The 20,532-nt window shown below is 38.7% G+C and overlaps 1 protein-coding gene across 4 annotated transcripts in view; it reads right to left on the bottom strand.

The window, feature by feature from the left end:
- Positions 1-20,532, bottom strand: part of SLC39A10 (solute carrier family 39 member 10) — a 118,090-nt gene that overhangs the window by 95,530 nt on the left and 2,028 nt on the right. For 2 of the 4 annotated variants that reach the window (XM_087435514.1, XM_087435515.1), the window contains one exon: positions 6,717-6,814. The exons of the other annotated variants lie outside the window; for them this stretch is intronic. The gene's annotated coding sequence lies outside the window, so the exon portion shown is untranslated. The remainder of the gene's footprint in view (positions 1-6,716; positions 6,815-20,532) is intronic. 4 annotated transcript variants of the gene reach the window in all.

Here is a 20,532-nt window from a genome sequence, read left to right as displayed (position 1 = left end):
TTTCTCTTGCTCCCACAACGCTAATATGATCTGTCATTCTTTTTTATGTTGTTGCACTGTGTAATATTTTGATCTACCTTTGCTGATATATAAAATCAATGGATAAATATACAGATTAATTGCAAACGAAAAATCAGTCTAAAGCCTTCATCTGCTGAACCTCCACTTACTAAAATATGCATAATTATTTCTGAAACACACTAGGTATTTTGTAAACAATCCATAAGAGCCAAAATCAAAAACTTCACAGAGTGGGTTTCTGTAAGAAGCTTTTTTAAAAGAAATTTCTAAGCACTTTTCAAAATTTTAAATGCTCAAAGAATATAATCACTGAGAACAACTGTACTATTCTCTTTATAATTTTATAGTGCACACATTTATGTTGTTTTGATACAATGCTCACGTTTGTTTGTGAGATGTACACAGCATAGTGAGAGGAAAAGAAAAAGTCATGTATTAGACACGGCACACAGGACAAAAAGGAAAATAATTCTCCTTTTGAGCTAAAAAGAAAGAAAAATAATTACTATCATCAAGGAGGAAGAAAGGAATCTCTGAACAAGAAATAAATATTTTCTCAGCAGTGAGTTAGGGGTTTTGGGGATGGGCTGAGGGAATAGGAGGGAACCAGGTAGGAAAGTATTGCTTATGGCCCCTGTGAATAGAACTTCCATTTATGTAACAAATCAGTCCACTTACAGGACATGCTGAACTTCACCTATTGGGAGGTAAATTCAGTCCCTTTCTCCTTTGAATGAATGGGGAAGGCTTTGGGCTGGCCCTCTGCCTCCCACCACAGGAATGTGTGCTATCTACAGAGTTGTTTTGAAACCTAGAGCACTTCAAGGAGCTGTATCAACATTTCTCCTTCTCCTGAACACTGAGCCTATTATAAATGTCGAATGTGAACCTTGAACAAGTTAACACTATCATAGGAACTCGAAACCAGCTCTAGCTAGTGGTTCTTTTTAACAGAATCATAATTTATGTTTTTATCACTTCAGCCTTTTTGAGCCCAGAACTATAGAGCTAACAAAGGGCTATTTCCTGACAGCTTAATACAACGCACGTTTTAAGGAAAGCCTGAAAGTTGGTCTTGGCCTGTCAGGATAGAGAACTCTTTCCCAGATGAAGCTGCTAATGTGGTGTTTAAGAAAACTTAGGAGCCTCAAAAATGTCCTTCCAAGCAATGTGATAAATGCCAAGCCTTTTATATACTTATTATCTAATGCATTTCTATGGCCATGGCCCTTCAACACAAATATTTATCTTTTCTCTTTCAACTTTGGCCTATACTTTCCATTCTGTCTTTAAATAAAACTGCTTCCAGCACAGCACATGAGCAGTGAGGTAAAATACTCATCATGGAAGCTTCACTCAGCCAGCCCTGAACATTGCAGAGGAAAGTCAGGCAAATTCTAACCATATTTTAAACTTCTACCTGTGATTGTTAAAAACTGGAAATTGACGAGTACTTTTTTCTTAAATTAACTCTTTTTGGTTAAAGAGTTGATCTCCAGAACTTGGCTTGCCATGTTTGGACAGCCATTTGTCACTATTTTCATAACATTTGCAATTCTACAGTACAAAGTGGCTACTCTTAAGAGGTTCTATGGCTTGATATGATTTGATTTATCAAGGAGCCTCTCAAACTTCATTTGGCATGTGCTTAATTGAAAATGACTGTAATCTGATTTCAGATGTTGAGCGATGATGTTAAAAGAATGTGTATATTTCCCCATAACTAAACAAACAACGCAATTTAAAAAAAGCCAGCATTTCTAAAATGAACACACAATTAAAAAAACTATCCTTAATCTTAATGATAGAAAGAAATAAAAATCTCTGTAATAAAAAATAAACTGTTGAGCAAATAATTTGCTAAGTACCATGCCCTGATTATTCTAAATTGACCGATTTCTTGGGTGATCTATAAATAGAAATTGAAAAGAGATAGAGTTTACGTAATTGTCTAGATAATTTATTAATGTAGAAGATTCTAGGGCTCAAAGGAACAAACTTGAATGTCTGATGACTTTCCACATTTGAGGAAGCACATTGAGTAACAACAACAGCAGAAAACTCTAGGGGAAGTAAAATAAGGAATCAAAAGGTCCGAGTCAGCAATGGAGATTACTAGTAACAGTGCACAAGACGGCCAACACTTAAAGATGGATTTCACTGTTTTCCTCAGCCTTTGGGATCGGTTCAAGAGTTTGGACTCTTCGTGAAGTTAAAAAAACAAAAAATTCTTTTAGGAAAAATACTTCAAGTCAACCAAACTTCCTAGTGAACTTGGCCCTCAACTTCTGAAGGGGATAAGACAAAGCTCTTTAAATAATTTCCAGAGGGCATGGAGTATTTCCAAAAGTGAGCTAAAGAAGTCTGTAATCATGGAAGCATTACTTAGCCACTGCAAATTAACATGATCAGATGCTTCTATAAAATGGGAGTTATGAGTTTAAGGCTTTATACTAACATGCCTATACATTTCCCCCTCTCTCCCTCCCTCTCTCTCTTGCTTCCTTCCCTCTTTCCTCCCTCCCTCTTGCCCTCTCTTTCACTTTCTTTTTTTTTTTTAATTTGGAAAATAGGGTTTTTATTGTTCTTTGAATCCTGGTGCCAAAGTAACCTGAAGAACTACCTGGGGCAGGATTAACTGAGTGCCTGCAAATCCTCTCCACAATTCTATTCATCACAACTTCCACAAAGAGAGGTCCTGAAAAAAATTAAGAATTTCCATTGGAGATGCTCAAGACAGCTTTACATAAAATAGATGAATAATGGAAACAACACAAATATTCATCAACAGGGAAGGATAAATTGTGCTATATTCATGCAACAGAATACAACATAACAAAAGAACAAATTATTGATACGTAGAACTGTATGAATGAATCTCATTGACTTAATTTTGATCAAAATAAACCAGACACAGAAAAGTACACAGTTTATGGTTCCATATATATGAAGTTCAAAATCAGGGAAAACTTAGATGTCAGAAGAGTGTTTACCAGGAAGGGGTTACTGATTGGGAAGGGACACTAGGGTGCCTTCTGTGTGCTGAAAAGGTCCCAGATCTTGATCTGGTTGAAGTAGACAGGTATATCAACGTATAAAAATTCATTGAGCAAATTTGTGGACTTTACTGTATGTATGTTATTCACAATTTAAATTTTTAAAAATGAAATTAAAAGAAAATTCACAGTGGAGGAAGAAAAAACAAGTTAGAAAGCCACAACCTGAATGCCAATGGGTTCAACAAAGTGAAAGAGATAGTCCCATGTAAAAAAATACAGAGAAATAAACTTTCACCCAGGGGATAGATGAATGACCAACCCAAAGAACCTTTTAACATTCCCTACCTTATCAGGCATGGAATGTGGAAAAAGGAAGGGAATAAAGAATGATAAAGTCTCCCCAAAAAACTAGTAGGGTTTGGGGGCTTCGGTTAAGTTTTAGAATTTCTTTGTTAGGGAAGTCTCCTCAGTTAGTACCCTGACTCTCTTTTGAGGAAGATTGTTGCGAAGAGTGACCAGGAGGACAAAGAGGAAATTGACTATCTGGGTTTCAGGTAGAGAATTAAAGTCTGGCCTCAAGTTTACTTTCTTTATTGTTCAACACAGCTCAACAGAATGGGAAAGGAGGGAGGAGGGCTGTGGGCAGAAGTGCTGTCCAGGGATGAAAGGGGTGCACATGGTTGAAATTTCCTTTGTGTTCTATGTGAAAAACCACATAATGGATCTGGTAGACTGGGAGCAGAAGGGCAAGAAACCCAAATATTTAATTTTAGTCAAACTCTCTTGATATAATTTATGTGCTCTTCTTTTTTATAGAACCCTGGCAAAACAAATCCATAGCTTCTTAACCACTTCTCCTTTCTGCAGGCTTTTTAGAAACACCATGGATCCTTTTCTCCCGTTCTCCTCCCTCCGGAGCTCCCTAGCCCTGACAGATCATTTCTAACAGAGAGGCTGTGACTGGTGGTGAGTGTGTGCAAGGGTTGTGGCCTGGCTCTTGAGCTGCAGGCTCGGGCATTCCTACGCTGTCTCTGAATTTTTAACCACTAGACTGCTGCCTCATTCACCACCCAAAGTACTGCCCATTACTAACTACCCGGCTGCATTTATGAAATTATTTAAAAAGCCGAGACCAAAATTAATGGAAACAATTATGGACAATGCTAAACCTGAGCATTTCATTTAAATAATGTATTCAAGGGGAGAGGGCACCTAAAAATTTAGGGCTTATCTATGTGTTAGGTGTTGTATATATATTATCACACTTAACCTTCGTGACACTTCTGTAAGCTAAAAATTAGTGTCCTCACTTTTAAGTAGAAATCTCAGGCTTCAAGGAACAGAAGTATGCTCAGCCAAGGTTCAAGCCCAGGTCCACCTGACTCCAAAATCATTTCATCTCACTGTTGCTCAGGCAAGGTGCTTACTCAACACACAAAGAGCTTAATTATTCTCTCATCCTAAGAAAAGAACATATATAGTAATTAAATCAGCTAAAATAGATGGTAAGCTCTTGAGGGCAAAGGCTGATTACTCATCTTTTTGTGTGACAGAGAACAATAATACCTCAATGTGTTAGGTGCATACTTCCAAATAGGTGCACATGAGATAAATGTTGACTTTTTAAAAAAAATTACACACATACACAGCACACTTTCTCAAAGCATGTGTAAGCATCTACATCATTGGTTGTCATTATGGACTCAAACTCCTGCAGAAAAAGTAAAATTTACTCATTTAAGTAAAAAGTCAAGTCAGTAAAAAGGATGGTTTAAATGCCAAATGATAACACAACCCAAAGAATAAAAAACATGGGTACTGAATTACATTTGCTGGTCTTTTAAGCTCAAAAGGCACATTGGCTAAGATTTCTGTTTATACCAGGAATAACAAGCAAGCATAAAGCCTTTCATGGTATAACTGACCCTAAACATGGAACCACCTCAAAGAAAAGAACCTGCAGGTACAAGATGTTCTGCTCATACAAGATGGAACCTACATGAGCAGACTAAAATCCAACTATTTGTAAAATTACACTCAGATAACCAGTTCTTGACACCAAAGAATCCAAAAGCTGACTGAATACTTTTTCTTTACTTTTCTCCCCCATTTCATTTCAGTTTACGTGGAAGAAAAGCACTGAACAAGATTAAATTCTTAATGCCTTATTTTTTCTGAAACTTACAGTCTGAAATTAGTTTATTTACATTTATTTATTTATTTATTTTTGTGAGGAAGATCAGCCCTGAGCTAACATCCATGCTAATCCTCCTCTTTTTGCTGAGGAAGACCGGCTCTGAGCTAACATCTATTGCCAATCCTCCTCCTTTTATTTCCCCAAAGCCCCAGTAGATAGTTGTATGTCATAGTTGCACATCTTTCTAGTTGCTGTATGTGGGATGCCGCCTCAGCATGGCCGGACAAGTGGTGCGGTCGGTGGGCGCCCGGGATCCGAACCTGGGCCGCCAGTAGCGGAGCGCGAGTACTTAACTGCTAAGCCACGGGGCTGGCCCAAGTTTATTTACATTTAAATTGTCAGAATTTGTTACTGAAAGAATTGCACCTGTGTCTTTGGTTGCTGTATTGTTAATGAGTCTTTGCAGTTAAAGACATGCAGAATTCTAAGGTCCTGTTCTTTCATATTGACTTTTTACTAGTAAAATTCTCAGTTTGCTGGATGTTGAGTAATTCAGAATTTAAAGTTATATCATAGAATAAAAGCACTTCCTGCAATAACAGAGGCTCACTTTGCTTTCAGGTGGAATTATCCAGGTTTTCAGGTTTGTGATTGCTGTGTTTCTGCTTCAGAATTATCTAGGATGAGTTTGCTTGTGATCCTAAATTCACTTGTAAGTAAGAAGTTAATCTCCATTATCTATAAATATGTCTGGTTAGGTCCATTTCTGAGATTATAAGAAAAAAAATCAGAATTTCTTTCTTTCTAGATTTTGTCTCCCTTATTTTGTTCATGTTAGTTAGTACAGTAAATGGACATTCCTGCCATTTTGATAACTTATACCTATGCGCTGTAAATATTTTCTTCATTATTCCAAATGTTTTCTCTGATTGTTTACCTTTGTGGTTCGCCACATGTTTTAGAGTAGTCAATATCTACATTGGCTCATTTTTTGGGAGCCAAATACCTCTTTTCAATCATTTTGGGTTACTTCACAGAACAATCTCCAACTGACTCCTGCATAAAACCCCTTGTCCACGTTATGGTTCTTAAACTAATCTGTCTTTGCACATAAATCTCCTTCCTATTCCTGCCTCTCCATTTTTAATGCTTCCTCTAGTCTCAGCCTTCTCTTAATTTTAATTCACAGTTTTTCTATTCCTAAATTTGAATTTACATTATTTCTTCCTTTTGATTGGTATCCACTTTGTTCTATTTTAAAGTCTTTAAATTTTCTACTTTTGGTCCCCATTGAGTCCCCTGCTGATGCCAATTCATTAATACACCAAAGATTAATTGCACAGCACACCCCCTGAATGTGACACTTCCTGGTGTGTGTGTGTGTGTGTGTGTGTGTGTGTGTAGGCATATCTGTCATTCATTGTACTGATCCCTCTACTACTGAAGACAATGTTGCCCAAAAATGAAATATTAAAATAAATGTTCAGCTGTTTAGCCAATAGCATATATGTTGCTAAGTAACTATACCATTAAAAAAATAGTAAATAAATGAAACTTACCCTTTAAAGATTTCAGTAGATGATTTAAGATCTTTCCCTTTTTATTTCAGCTCAATTCAATTCAGGTAACAGTTATAGGAGCCTGTCAGGTCCAGAGGCTGTGGAGACCACAAATAGAAGGATAAAGCAAGTCCCTCCTCCTAAATTTACATTCATTTAGATTAGTTGGAGTGCTAGGGTTTTCAAACCCCAAGCTTTCTATAAGATGTTTTCCTTGAAGAGTGAGTACTAACTGTTTTCCCCAGCCCTCGAGGATCTTAGCTTCCTCCCCTTTTAAAGCTTCAGGTTGTTCTTCAACTATTCTTTTTATGTTGTATAAACCTTCAAGGGTTTATATCCGACTTCCATCTTTAATGTATTTTAATTCAGCTTTGTAATGATATATATATGCATTCATGAGCTCATCTTCCCCTCAGGACTCACACAGGTAGCAGAGATTAAATTGGCATTCTTTACTACCTCCTGGCAATTGCAAGTCTGACTTCATGAATACCTTTATTTTTGCTCTTGCATCCAAAAGTTTCGGAGAGAGTGTGATTACTTGATTAAATAAATAAAACAAGGTCTTTTGGACTGATCCTTTATAACACGACTATAGTAAATGGGCAGCACACACGTTCCGGCTTTTCTTCTGCTTTACACGCTCCCCCCTCCAACTTTTTTATTCCTTGAGTGATCCCTTTGAACTCAGGAAAGGTTTGTATCCCTCTCTCATAGCACGCATTAGGTATATTCTGTGAATAGACGGTCTACCTCATTGGCCCTAGGCAGAACAAAACATTTTGCATTTGAAGAGAAAGAAAAGTATTTTCCCTCCCATTACTCTCTTATTTTGGCAGGGAAGTGGGGATGGAAGAGAGAGGTGCGAGTGGGAGAGAATTAATGCCCAAAACAAGCCAGTGAAGCTCGATCCAGCTGTCTGTGCCACCTTCAAGGAGGTCATGGTCTGGAGGAATTCTTAATTGAAATGATGTCATATACCACCTCCTATCACCAACTTCCCAGATATTCGCCCCTCCCCCTCCCCCAGCTGCAATCTCCTCCCTCGTTTAAATAATCATCCTACTCTATAATACAGTCATTTCTGTATTGTCTCGTCTCCCCTTTAAGATTCTGCCACTCTTTGTTCTCTCTGCCTATAGCACCTAGCCTGGTCCTAGGCTTTCAATAAATGTTTGTGGAACTGAAATAAATTGCTTGGCTTTGCTCAGAGTCCCTTTTTCCAGCATGTGGAAAAAGTCATCTCAGTTGATACCTTCGTCTTCACCACACGCTATTAAGGTATGTGACCAAAAACAACACACAAAAAAAGTACCATGGTTGACTTTTAAACTGCAGCATAAGAAATTTTAATTATTTTTTCCTGAAAGAGCTAAAGATGAATGGTTCTTCGTGTTTGGTGGTATAGGCCTCAAGATGCAGACAGAAGTGTTCTTGTGATTTTAAATACTTTCTGGCTAGCATGGATAATAATCAAGGGTAATCAAAATACATTATGTGTAACTTTCACAAGTTTATAAAATAAAATACAGCTTAAACTCGAGCTTGTCTTCAGCCATATCTACACAGTGCACAGGATCACAAAAAATGCAGTGAATCACTGGATTGTATGTCTCTATGTTACCCCACATTTAGATCTGGAAAAGCCACAGACTAAATTGCCTTGATTTTGTCATCTGCAAAATTGGGCTGAGCCATGGGAGGGAGAGATAGAGGAGGGGAATTGACAGCCATGTGGCGCACCTGTGTACCCAACTCTGTTCTCACAGAGGCAGGGAGCTACCAGGCTGTCAGCAGTGAGGCAGAGGGATGAGAGCTCGTGTTCTGTTGGTAGGAGGTTGGTGTGTCAGATTGGTTTGTGAAGGGATATTAGGATTTTAAACAGAAGATCAAAATATCCTGTTATATCTGGGTCTTGTTATAAATAATTACTATTATAGATTTTGAATCTCTTGGAATTAACTTATCTTTATTTCTTCCCTGTCGCCTAGGCTTTCACACATATGTTTAAATGAAGAATTTTAACAGCTATGTGATTTGCATACATTGAAATGCTATATATATCATCTTAAATAATTACCATAATGTTCTATCAGCAAGTAAATACTAGTAGCATAGATATTTATGAAATTGGCTATGAAAATTTGTTTGATCATTTGCAATGAGAAAATGTCCTAACATTTCTGACATTAGGGTCAAGGAGCAGTTGCCTGTGCTTTTTCCTGGGAGTGGCTGACATTCCCAAACAGCCGGGCCTCCGAGCCGCCACGACAGCCGTTTCAAAACTGGAAAGCTAAGAAGGTTGCCATTTTAAGGGATCCTAAAAACTTTGGGAAAAAAAATCCCACCAAAGACTGAGCATTGTTCGCTGTGGAGCTGCATAACCGCACCTTTCATGCCTTGCTGAGGGTGGGAAACAGCCCGCATCCGGCCCAAGGACACAGAAGCCATGCGGTAGATAGCTCTGTGCCCGTAGTGTGGAGAGTAAGCACCAACAGGGAAGCAAAATAAGGTAATGGACATGGAGGCTGCGATTTACTAGATTATAACACAGGCAGAACCAGAAATCCTACACCTTCTGGAAAGACCAAATGTAGATTGGGCCATGAGATCCGGGCTAAGCTCTTTCGCCATCTCACTGTGTTCAAGATGAAGGCATGTTAGCTCAGAGCTGGTCTTCCTCAGCAAAAAGAGGAGGATTAGCACGGATGTTAGCTCAGGGCTGATCTTCCTCCCAAAAAAAAAAAAAAGATGAAGGCATGTTTAATAAGGTTTAAGAGTGTGATGTCTGGGGGCAGATAGACCTGGGTTCGAGTCCTGGCGTTGTCATTTATTGTGTTAGTTATACAACCACCACCACCACCCCCATACCCAAGTCTCAGTTTTCTTATTTGTAAAATGGAATAATTATACCTACTTCATAGGGTACTTGTTGTGCAGGTTGGATGACATAATGTATATAAATAAAGCACTCAGCACAGTGCCTGGCATTCTTAGTGAATGTCAGCTAAAAACAAATGATGAATATTAACTGCTCAGCCTCTCGTCTGTCAAAAGGTGAGAGAGTCACAGAAAGCCCCTGCAGTACGGAAAATCAAATAGATCGGGCCCCTCTGAACAAGGGCTGCTGTCCACCCTCTCTCCTCCTGTTATTTTAGATCACCTTCATACCTCCCATCCTTGTCACTGTCAGATTGCTAAAGACATTCCTTCATTCAAATGTTTAATAAGTGCCAACTCTGTGTCAAGTAGCAGCTATGTGTTGGGGGTGTACTGGTGAACACCTCACGAAGATACTTGAAAAGTTAGGTAATAAGATAAACACACAGATACAATTGTCACTTGTAAGAAGAAAAAAATGGAACTCCACTCTAGATGAGTTGACAGGAGAACTTCCTCTCTGAGGAAGGGAAATTTAAGGTAAGAGCCCAAAGATAAGAGCAGACCTGTTTTCTCTCCACACTTTATGGCCTTTCTCACAGCACTTGTGACAATTGCCAGCCTTATCTGTCCTGTAACTCCCCTGTAGTTGCTGGCTATCAGAATCCAGAGGTGATCTCAAGACACATTCAGGACAGGCTATTTCCTGGAGTGACCCTAGGGTCATGGTCATAGATGTAGCCACAGGGCAGCCACACACACCCTTGTGCAGGCTGTCACTACATGAGGACACTAGGCAAGCAGAGTGCCCTGGCACAGGGCTGCATTCACCTGCCTCTGAGTAGGGGGTGCCTTTTCTACTTCACACAACCAGAATTAGCCAGTGGCCCTGTGCAGCCTCGAAATAAAGAACACTCAAAAGCCAGTGAAAGGCTTTGCAAAAGCAGGCTGGCACTAGGGACTCAAGGTGCCAACCCAACTTAATTCCCACGTATAGGTGACATAGAGGACCCATATTACTGTAGACTTGCACCATGATTTATAACCCACTCTTCAGAGGAAGTGTGTATTTCCTCCTCTTGGCATCAGAGGGATCAGGGTTTCTGCTGGCTTTCTAGCTGAGTAGGGCATTGGGGGCCCTAGGGGCCAGTGACAGTAGCTTGGGCCCCCATTGCCTAAGTCCTCACACTTCTTCCACTAACTGCTCCTGCAAGGACCTCTGTCCGGCTGTGCTGGTCCCCAAAGCTGTGACTAATGGCCTCCTTCTCAGGCTCTCAAAACTGAGCAGTTCTTGTTGGATTTGGAATGATTCTCCTTCATACTGAAGCAGAATCATTCTTTCTGATTATCTAAAAACAAGCCACAAAGAATGCCTTTGTGAGAGTAATAAAAGAAGAAATAGTCAGGGGGAAGATGTAGGAGACCATGAGCTAAAGACAAGGGCATGTCAAATTAATGTTTGCACACTCAAAGCAGTTTCTAATTAAAATATTTCAGGGGGGTAGAGGAAAGCTTTTATAGAGAATTGTATTAAATTAGTTTCAATAGGTTTAACTCCAAAAATTCCACACATAATCTTCTCCTGGCTAACTTTCTTACATATGAAAACTCAAAATTATGCAGATAAATTCTCAAGCTAAGGCATGTTTTGGCCTAATTAGCAACGCCTCAGACTAGCAAGCAGGACTGTGTGATTTTAAAGATAGCACTTATACTTAGGGCAAGAACTAACAAAACTGGCCAGGCTTGATCTCTATCAAGGTGTCCTTGGAGGGAGTTAAAAAAGAAAAAGAAAAAGGTATTAGCCTCTTAGAGAGGCTAAATTAGAGAACTAAAACAACAGAAAACAGAGCTAATAGTGCACAAAGTTTATGTGGATTTAGATGCATTAATTCTCCTTATATATGTAACTCTTATATATATATATATATATATATATATATATATATATATATAAACTCCTTAAAAATATAACTCACCCACTACTTTTGGAGACTACTCAAGTTATAACTCTAGTTAATAGATTTCACCATTGCAAAGTAGTTCCAATCCCAATTCAGAAATTCTGGGCTTCTGGCATGCCAGTAAGTCTATAGTAATTTCAAGGGGTGTTGTAAAACTCTCAAAATAAAATTAATGTGATTTTCCTGAATTTTGAAAAGAAATAAATATGGAATATAACTTTTGGGGGAAATGGTGAGGCTACTCTAAAAAGACTGATAATCTTGATTGCAAGTACTACCATTTTTATTCCTGGGTGACAAACATGACTGATATCTCTTTTAAAAGAGTCATGCAAAGAAACAAAAGCTTTGTTAAGAGAGAATACATTAAAAAATTTGCAATCACTGAAGAATGTACTTACGATATAAAGATTTCAGTGCCACAATTTCCCTTCCTTCTAGCCACGCCCCCCATCCTCCTGCTGTCCACCATGAAATCAAACTTGTGCTGACTCTCCTTAAATATATTTAAGATTTTTATCCTCTGGATATTTTCTCTCAGAACATTATTGAATGGCAGTTTACATCTAGAAAGAAATGACCAGCAGTCTCTTGAAGTTTAAATAACCAAGAATACCCAGTTAACCCTGCAGTGATGGATTTAGAAATGACATAAAAGGGAGGATGTGCAGTCTGAATGGCCCTTCAACTTACTGCTCACAGGCGATTGTCTGGATGCTAGTGAGATAGATGCACTGGTTAGATGTGAGATTATTCTTCAGCCAACCCACTGTTGAGAATTTTGAGTGGGTGATAAAAATAATAATCATAGTGATGATATAGAGCATGTATTCATTCATTCATTTATTCATTCTTACAACAAATATTTACAGAGAACCCATGGTTCTAGGTACTTGGGCTGCAGTAGTAAACAAAAAGATCATTACTATCAGCCAACTTGACCTAACTGACATATAGAGCACTCCATCCAGAAACAAAGGAATTGACATTTTTTTTCACTGTACCTGGAACGTTCAAGAAGATACATCAGATTTTGGGCTTAAAATAAATCTCAATAAATTTAAAAGAATTGAAAATAAAAAATTATATCTCTGACCATAATGGAAGGAAACAAGAAGTTAATAATTTTCTAGGTACCTGGAAAATCCTCAAATGTTTGCATTAAGCAATATACTTCTAAATAACACATGATTAAGTGAAAAAGAAAACACTTTGAAGTGAATAAAAATAAAAACACTAAAAATAGCAGAATGTGTGTGATGCAGCTAAAGTAGTGTTTGGTGAGAAATTTATAACACTAAATGCTTATATTAGAAGAGAAGATCTAAAATGAATGATCAAGGGCCGGCCCCGTGGCTTAGCAGTTAAGTGCACGCGCTCCGCTGCTGGTAGCCCGAGTTCGGATCCCGGGCGCGCACCGACGCACTGCTTCTCCAGCCGTGCTGAGGCCGTGTCCCACATAAGCAACTAGAAGGATGTGCAGCTATGACATACAACTATCTACTGGGGCTTTGGGGGAAAAAAATAAATAAATAAATAAAATTATAAAATGAATGATCTAAGCTTTCACATTAAGCAACCAAATAAAGAATTAAGAATTGAGGCCTATATTCTCCACCAAAAAAAAAGGAATTAAGAAGAAGACCAAATTAAACCCAAGGTAAACAGAAGGAAGAAAAGAAGATAAAAGTAGAAATCAATGAATCAGAAAATGGAAAACAGAAAGAGAAAAATCAATGAAACCAAAAATCTTTTCAGATAAAGTAAACATCATTATTCATTAGGGAAATGCAAATTAAAAAAAATCACATAAATTACCACTTTAGTGACTAAAACCAAAAAGATTGAAATACCAAGTTTTGGTGATTATGTGGAACAACCAAAACTCTTACATGTTGCTAGTGGGAATGCAAAATGGTAGAGCCACTTTGGAAAACTATAGTTCCTTACAAAGTTAGACATATATTTACCATATGACCCAGCAATCCCACTCCTAGGTATCTACCCAAGAGAAACAAAAACTTACATTCACACAAAAACTTGTTTGGGAATGTTCTTAGAAGCTTATTTATAGTAGCCAAAAATTGAAAACAACCCAAATGTTCATCAACTGGTAAACCAATAAATTGTGGTGGGCTCGCTCATACAATGGAACACAATTTCACAATAAAAGGAATGAACTACTGCTACATGTAACAATAATTTAAGAAAATAAGCTATTGGATGTGGACAAATTTCAAAAGCACTATGCTGAGTGAAAGAAGCCAGAGGCAAAAGGATACAGACAATACGACTCCGTTCAAGGAAACCCTAGCAAGGCAGACTGTAGTAGGGGCTGGGGGAGGGGAGGGGCAGAGGAGTAACTGTAGAGGAGCAGGGGGAAGTCCTTCTGGGAGACAGAAATGTTCTGTGTGTTGATTTTGATAGTAGTTACAGAGCTTTATACATTTGTCAAAACTCCTCCAAATGTACACTTAAAATTATTGGATTTTACTGTATGTAGATTATACTTCAATAAAGCTGAAAAAAATAGAAGCTCTATGAATGACATGAAAAATCCAGTCTAATCAAAGGTAGATCTTTTTCAACATGTTGCTAAATCAATTTCTGACATGCTAAGAAAATCCATCAAATCTTATCACTTCTTTTGAAAGAGGATGTTTGAAAGCATCAGCATACTCATATTTAAAACTGAAGTAACACAATTGCTAAAGAAAATAAAATGGGAAAAGCAAACAGAAAAAAATGAAAAATGAAAAATAAGTGACTTGTTATAAAACATTTAAGACAAGTAAGACAACAGTAAGACAAAAGAAAAAATAAACCAAGAGCAAAGATAATGTTCAAAAGTCAAAGAGGAAGAATTGTTTATATCAAGAAAGAAGCTTTATCTCTTGACCAGAAGGCAGGAATAGTGAGAAAAGTCTAACCAGATGGACAGGGCTCTGTGGGCAGCCTTAGTGTCAGATTTGTGGCTGCCAAGCAGTGTAGGCCATTTCCAGAAATTAAGTTCTATATGATACGAATGTATTATCTAACGATCTGGTATTAATTAAATCTCCATTTTTTGCAACAAGCTTTATATTCAGAGCAGACTTATTGCTTCTGCAGAACACACTGCAGCCACCATATTCATATTCAAAAGAGCTTTTTTCTTCCTCTTCAGAACTAGTGTTGCATTCCTCTTTTTAGCAATGAGACCTTCAACTCTCTGGAGAACGAAGATTCCCTGCAGATTCACAGTTATCCTAACTTGCCCTGCATCACGTTACTGCTGCCTGGATGATCTGCAGGATCAGTTCTGCTACTCATGTCTGATGAAACTGCAAGCTCTTGTAAAAGATGGAAGAAATCTAAAAGCCAGTGTGTTGACTTAGGAGATTTCATTTTCTCCTTAAAAGTAGGTGTTCTTTTAACCTAGATTGACTGAACCAAAACTTTTTCCTCTGTTTCTTAAACACATTAAAAGAAGGCACCGAATGATTTTTTTCCCACACTGAATGACTTTGATGGATGCTCATTCCAGAAGCACCTGCTGTCTTAAATACTTAAGGGCAAAAGATTCTGAGAAGGTATGACCTTGGAAGAGCTCCCCTCCTGTGTAATGAAAATGAGCACATTTTTGAAAATGCTGCAGAGCATGCACAGGAAAACAAGTAATCCTGATGCAGTGAAACCTTTTCCCCTGCAGTTCCTGAAGTTTCTGAAAACGCTTGTCAGCCTGTGGGGAGTGGCACGGAGATAAAGGTTGATCCCTCAGCTCTATCTGAGTCCAATAGGACTGCACAGCCCACTGCACTGATGGGCAACGGGTTCGAAAGGGGCAAAGTGTGCCAGAGGTGAGGCCAAACGTGGGCTGTAAGAGACTGTTATGGCTCAACTTCCAGAAGCCTCATCTCACAGAAGTACCATGACTGTGATGCTGAAGGCAACTCCGCTGCTACCCAGGTTACTGCCCAGGCTCTCCCAGGGCTAAAGGACCAAGGCATCCAATGTTCCGGCCATGTTGCCCAAATTAAATAGTTCTCATTCAACTGAAGAGTCCTAACTAGTATGTGTGAGATGTCTCAGCCACTTTATTGTTCATGAGTCTTAAAATTGGCATAAATGTACTGAAGTTTACTTAAAATATACGAGTGGATCCACAACTTTCCTTATATTCACTTGCATCCTACAAGCCTGAGTGTGAAATACGTGGTTGCGTTATAGTCAGTGGGCCCTGGAATTATGTATAACCTTGGGCACACTCAAGCAAGCATTTACCCCCGTGAACATCACCCAATATGTGCATCAGCAGAAAAATTGAGAAGCAGTCTGATACGGCAGTGATACAATTGTAAATCCAATTGTTATGCTTTTAAAAAGTTTGCTAGGACCCCAGAAAAAGTATTACACTTTCCAGACTCTAATACTGAGACAAGAGACTTGGCTAAATCAGAATCACAACTAGATTTTTAGTTCAAAAGAATACTTTTCCTCTGTTTAAAGCAAGTGGTTATCATCTGCCCAGATAGCTATTCTTATGGTTTCGTCAGTTAATCAAAGATGAATGAAGTCTTAGAAAACATATCTAAATGCTTCCTTCCTTTTGTCATTTTCCCAGCACATTCAACCCTAGAAAGTTTAACAAATAAGGTCAGAATTTGAACTTGCACACACCGATCATTAATTCCTCTGAAAGAAAATCACTGATCAAGTGGGAGTGTTTCCAGTTTCCATCGGGTTTAAACTAGGGCATTGGTTTCTGATATAAAAAGGAAACCTAACACCAAATATTGAAAAGATTTCCATTTTCTTTGGAAGAGATTACCTAGAAGTGTTATATCTCTCATTTTCTCTTTGCGTGTCTTCTGTCAGTTGTACTATTGAGAAATCTGGTCTCTTTCAGGCTTTTATAGCAGAACAAGGAACTCTCATCAGAACAGCTCTCATTAATGGATACAGATACATCCATTACTGGATGATAATTAATGTCATTTGATTGATATTTTATTTTTAGATAACACAGGCTGCAACTTGGCAATAGTGTGGATCATATCTTAGATCAGAGGTTGGGTGAGCTTTTCCACAAAGGGCCAGATAGTAAATATTTTAGGCTTTGCAGAGACCATATGGTCTCTGTCTCACCTACTCAATTCTGCCCTGATGGCAAGAAAGCAGTCCCAGACAATGCGTGAACGAATGAGTGTGGCTGTGTTCTGATAAAACTTTATTTATGCGTGAGATTTGAATTTCATATAATTTTCAGATGTCACAAAATATTCTTCTTTTGATTTTTTTTTGGGGGGGGGTGAGGAAGATTGGCCCTGAGCTAACATCTGTTGCCAATCTTCCTCTTTTTGCTTGAGGTAGATTACGTCTGAGCTAACCTCTGTGCCAATCTTCCTCTATTCTTCGTATGTGGGATGCTGCCACAGCATGGCTTGATGAGCGGTGTGTAGGTCCATGCCCGGGATCTGAACCCATGAACTCTGGGCCACCGAAGCAGAGCATGAGAACTTAACCACCGGGCTGACCCCTTTTGATCTTTTTAACCGTTGAAAAATATAAAAACCATTCTTAGCTTGCAGGCTGTAAAAAACAGGTGATGGACCAGATTCGGCATTGGGGGAGTCGTGTTGACTTCTGACTGAGCTACACTTCACCTTGTAATTGCTGTAAAAAGAAAAATCCCAAGGCTCCAAACCAAGTATAAATAATTAAATAGTAATTTGGGGCTACTTGCATATTGCACTGTTTGGAATCGTCCTCAGGAATCCCCAAGAGACTGGCTGCTTGAGTCGCAGCTTCTCGAAGCTTTCCCAAAGTGTTAATAGTGAGAATCAGAGGGGCAGTCAGGGAGGTGTAGGTCGTGCGAAGCTGTCTTGCCCCAAACAGGAAAATTTCTTTCTGGTTCTGTGTTTTGTTTTAATGTTGTTGTGAATGTAGCATTCTATTCCATAATCTATTTTCCCTCAAGTTTTCTAGAAAAGCTAAAGCCCCAGGAAGGCATGCTTGTTTGTACAGTGTCCTGTTACCCCAGAGATAGGGTACTTGAATCTGAAAATCCAGAGGCAGGCTTACATACTACCATACTCAAATAAAAAATTAGATAAAAATTTAGTTGCAAAATCCCATGTCATTAAATAGCTTTTACCAGGAATAATTGTTCTGAAAGTCAACTGCTGCAATGAGACAGTGTTTCATTTACGATTTTCTGTAGAAAAGGGAAAAGCTGTATAGTTATTAATACCTAAAAGCAATGACTTCAGAATGACAAGAACATAGGAAAACAGTAGGATCAAATCCACTGAAATGGAATCTTCCGTAAGTAATACCAAGATGATGACAGGGAAGCTAACAGCAGAAACCAATCGCTCTTCTAACTTCAATTCTTATAAGAAAGTGCATATTTAAACTACAAAATGGCTCCAATTGTTTTTGACTTTCAGATTCTTTTAGTCCTGCTACCTGGTGTGAGTCTTCTTTGCGACCCTAGAGATTTAGCAACATTTACCAACTGACATATTTCTATTGTTTTCTCCCAAGACACCTACTCTCCTAAAAGTCCAAACCAAAATCTGAAATCTGTTTCAATCCACTTCCAAAAGATTCTTCTCTCACTCTTTTAATGCAAGCACTTGACATCCTCTCTTAAGAATGGAACCCAAAATTGTACGCTGAAGCTGGTAAGTCTTATACCCTGGTGAGTTACCATGACAACCTTCAGATTAGCTTCTGGAAAACAGTAACAAGAGTTTCATCCCATTTCCATCACTGTTACACAGCCCCATCCCCCTTTGAGTCCTGTCAGGAGGAAGGTCAGTGCTAATTCTTCTGCTTCAGTTTGCTTCTTTGAAGAGACCGGAGAAAGACGCTGCCCTCTCCTTGAAATGATTGCAATCAAGGACAGAAACCTTGCCAAAATCCTGGCATCAGTATTTTGCTTTGGAGGGTGGTTTTGATTTGGCTTTTTAGTTTTTTGTACCTTTTCTTCTTTTTAACGTGATGGGTATGATTGCAAATCTAGAGGCGTGTTTTACAATATGCGGCACCCTGCCTTCACAGCTTACAGATGCAGCCACTGACTCCTTTGGAAGGTTGCTGTTTTAGCTTGAGAAAAGTTTGGAATCTGACTAGGTACAGCAGCTCAGTGCTTTGGCTTTATTTGTACACAAACCAGATTTCCAGTCAAAAGCAAAACAATGCCCTTTTCCCTTCCTCCCATGCTCCAAATCTTCAGTTAGCACATCCAGAAATGTCTAAGCTGTCAAGGCATTTGGCCAAAAAGATGGTAAACCAGAAACAGGTCATCTCTGGGCCAGGGTTCAGCCTTAATTTATTATTATTAAAAAAAAAGGAATGAAATGGCTCCTTTGGAAGGCTTTTAGAGTCAAGTACTAAATGCTGTAAGGTCTGGGCAGTCTGCAAATGTTTCATTTTAGAGCTCTATAGAAGTGTTTAAAATTTAGGGATTCAAACAGGGCAAAATACATCTCGGTCCACTGAAGCATTGTAGTAATCAGGGACCTGCTGACAAGTGGCCTGAACATTTCCACCCATTGGTGTCCTTCAGGCCCTGCACACAGTGAGTGCTGTGTCCGCGGGTCACCTCTCACACACCTGCCCTTCAGTCCTTGAGCCCTCAGTCATTTGAGTTTCACAGCAAACAATGGGCTATTTACTTAACGCAAGGTAATTCGTCTCCTACCTGAGATACTCTTATGAGAATATTCTGTAATACACAGCTTTATTTCTGGTTACTCTTGCCTAAACTCTGAACATTTCGGTGTTGGCCATTGAAAACTGAAAAGTACTCCTGTTTGTGGTAATTGAAAAAGAGAAATGCGGTTTGGGAAGAGAAAACTGAGTTGACGAGAACGGCACATTAGCAAAAGAAAGGAAACTTAAGAAGCAGAAGACATCCCGGCCTCTGAGTGCACTTGGATGGTGTCCTGAGGAAAGAGGCAACTAGACTTGAGGGAAGCATCTAATGGCCTGAGCTTGGGTGCGATAGTTTAACACAAATTCACTATAGGTCTTAGAGAGGATTGAGAAATATCTTCTTGGCTATATGGAGTAGGTTAAATAAATAGAATCCAGAACTTAAAATTTTTAATTATTAAAATGATTGTATGATAAAACAGCTTGAGGAGTGAGATCAAGGAGCAAAGATGCAAAAACAAACCACCTCATCCGTGTCGATAGAAGAACAAACCTCCTTAAGATCCACGTTATCTGGAACAAGACAATCTCACTGAAGCCCTGTAGAGTCAAGACCTTGAATAGTTTTGAGCATACCGTAAAAAAATTAAGCCTACAAACATCTATTATGACTTTGATGTATCGCAGATATTAGGTTTAATTAGTGTGTTTACATCATTGCCTTGCTTCAGTGAATGATAAAATAACCCTAAGGGCACCTATAAGGCTACTCCTGACCTCCATTTCCTGAACACTATTTCTCCTTAAGAGTTTAACCTTTTAAATCACATTCTTTCTAAGAGAGATGTTTTCAGAAACCTAAACTTGGGATGGGCCTCCTACATTGGGGAGCTGAGATTGTTTCAAGTTAGAAGAGGTTTTGCACCAAGAGAGTTAATTCACACTTCAGGCCTTCCAAAAGCCTGGAGTCTGACCTTCTATCCCAGGGAGTGGACATCCCTTGGTACACTTCGCAGTTGGCACTGACCCCAAATGCCTACTGATCTGTCTGGGCTTGTTAAGTGATTTTCTTTTATCTTTGAAATTGTATCCTTGACACAGCTAATCTGAAGGTGCAACATATTAAAAAATTTTTAAGAGCACAAACCAATTCCAGCAGAGAATATATAAGGCAGGATTTAAAAAATAGTTATGCATCTTCTAAATTCAGTATTAGTTCCCCAGGAAACACAAATAATATTTAATGACTTTATCTTAGTCTTTTTCTTATATAATTTGTGTTTGTATTATCTTTGATTCTTCCACTTTTAAGGCCAGCATTATGAAAA

Source organism: Ceratotherium simum, chromosome 9 (genome assembly GCF_057802395.1).
Source record: "Ceratotherium simum simum isolate JZ-2026a chromosome 9, ASM5780239v1, whole genome shotgun sequence".
NCBI classification, from domain to species: Eukaryota; Metazoa; Chordata; class Mammalia; order Perissodactyla; family Rhinocerotidae; genus Ceratotherium; species Ceratotherium simum.
This window is presented reverse-complemented; position numbering and strand designations above follow the sequence as displayed.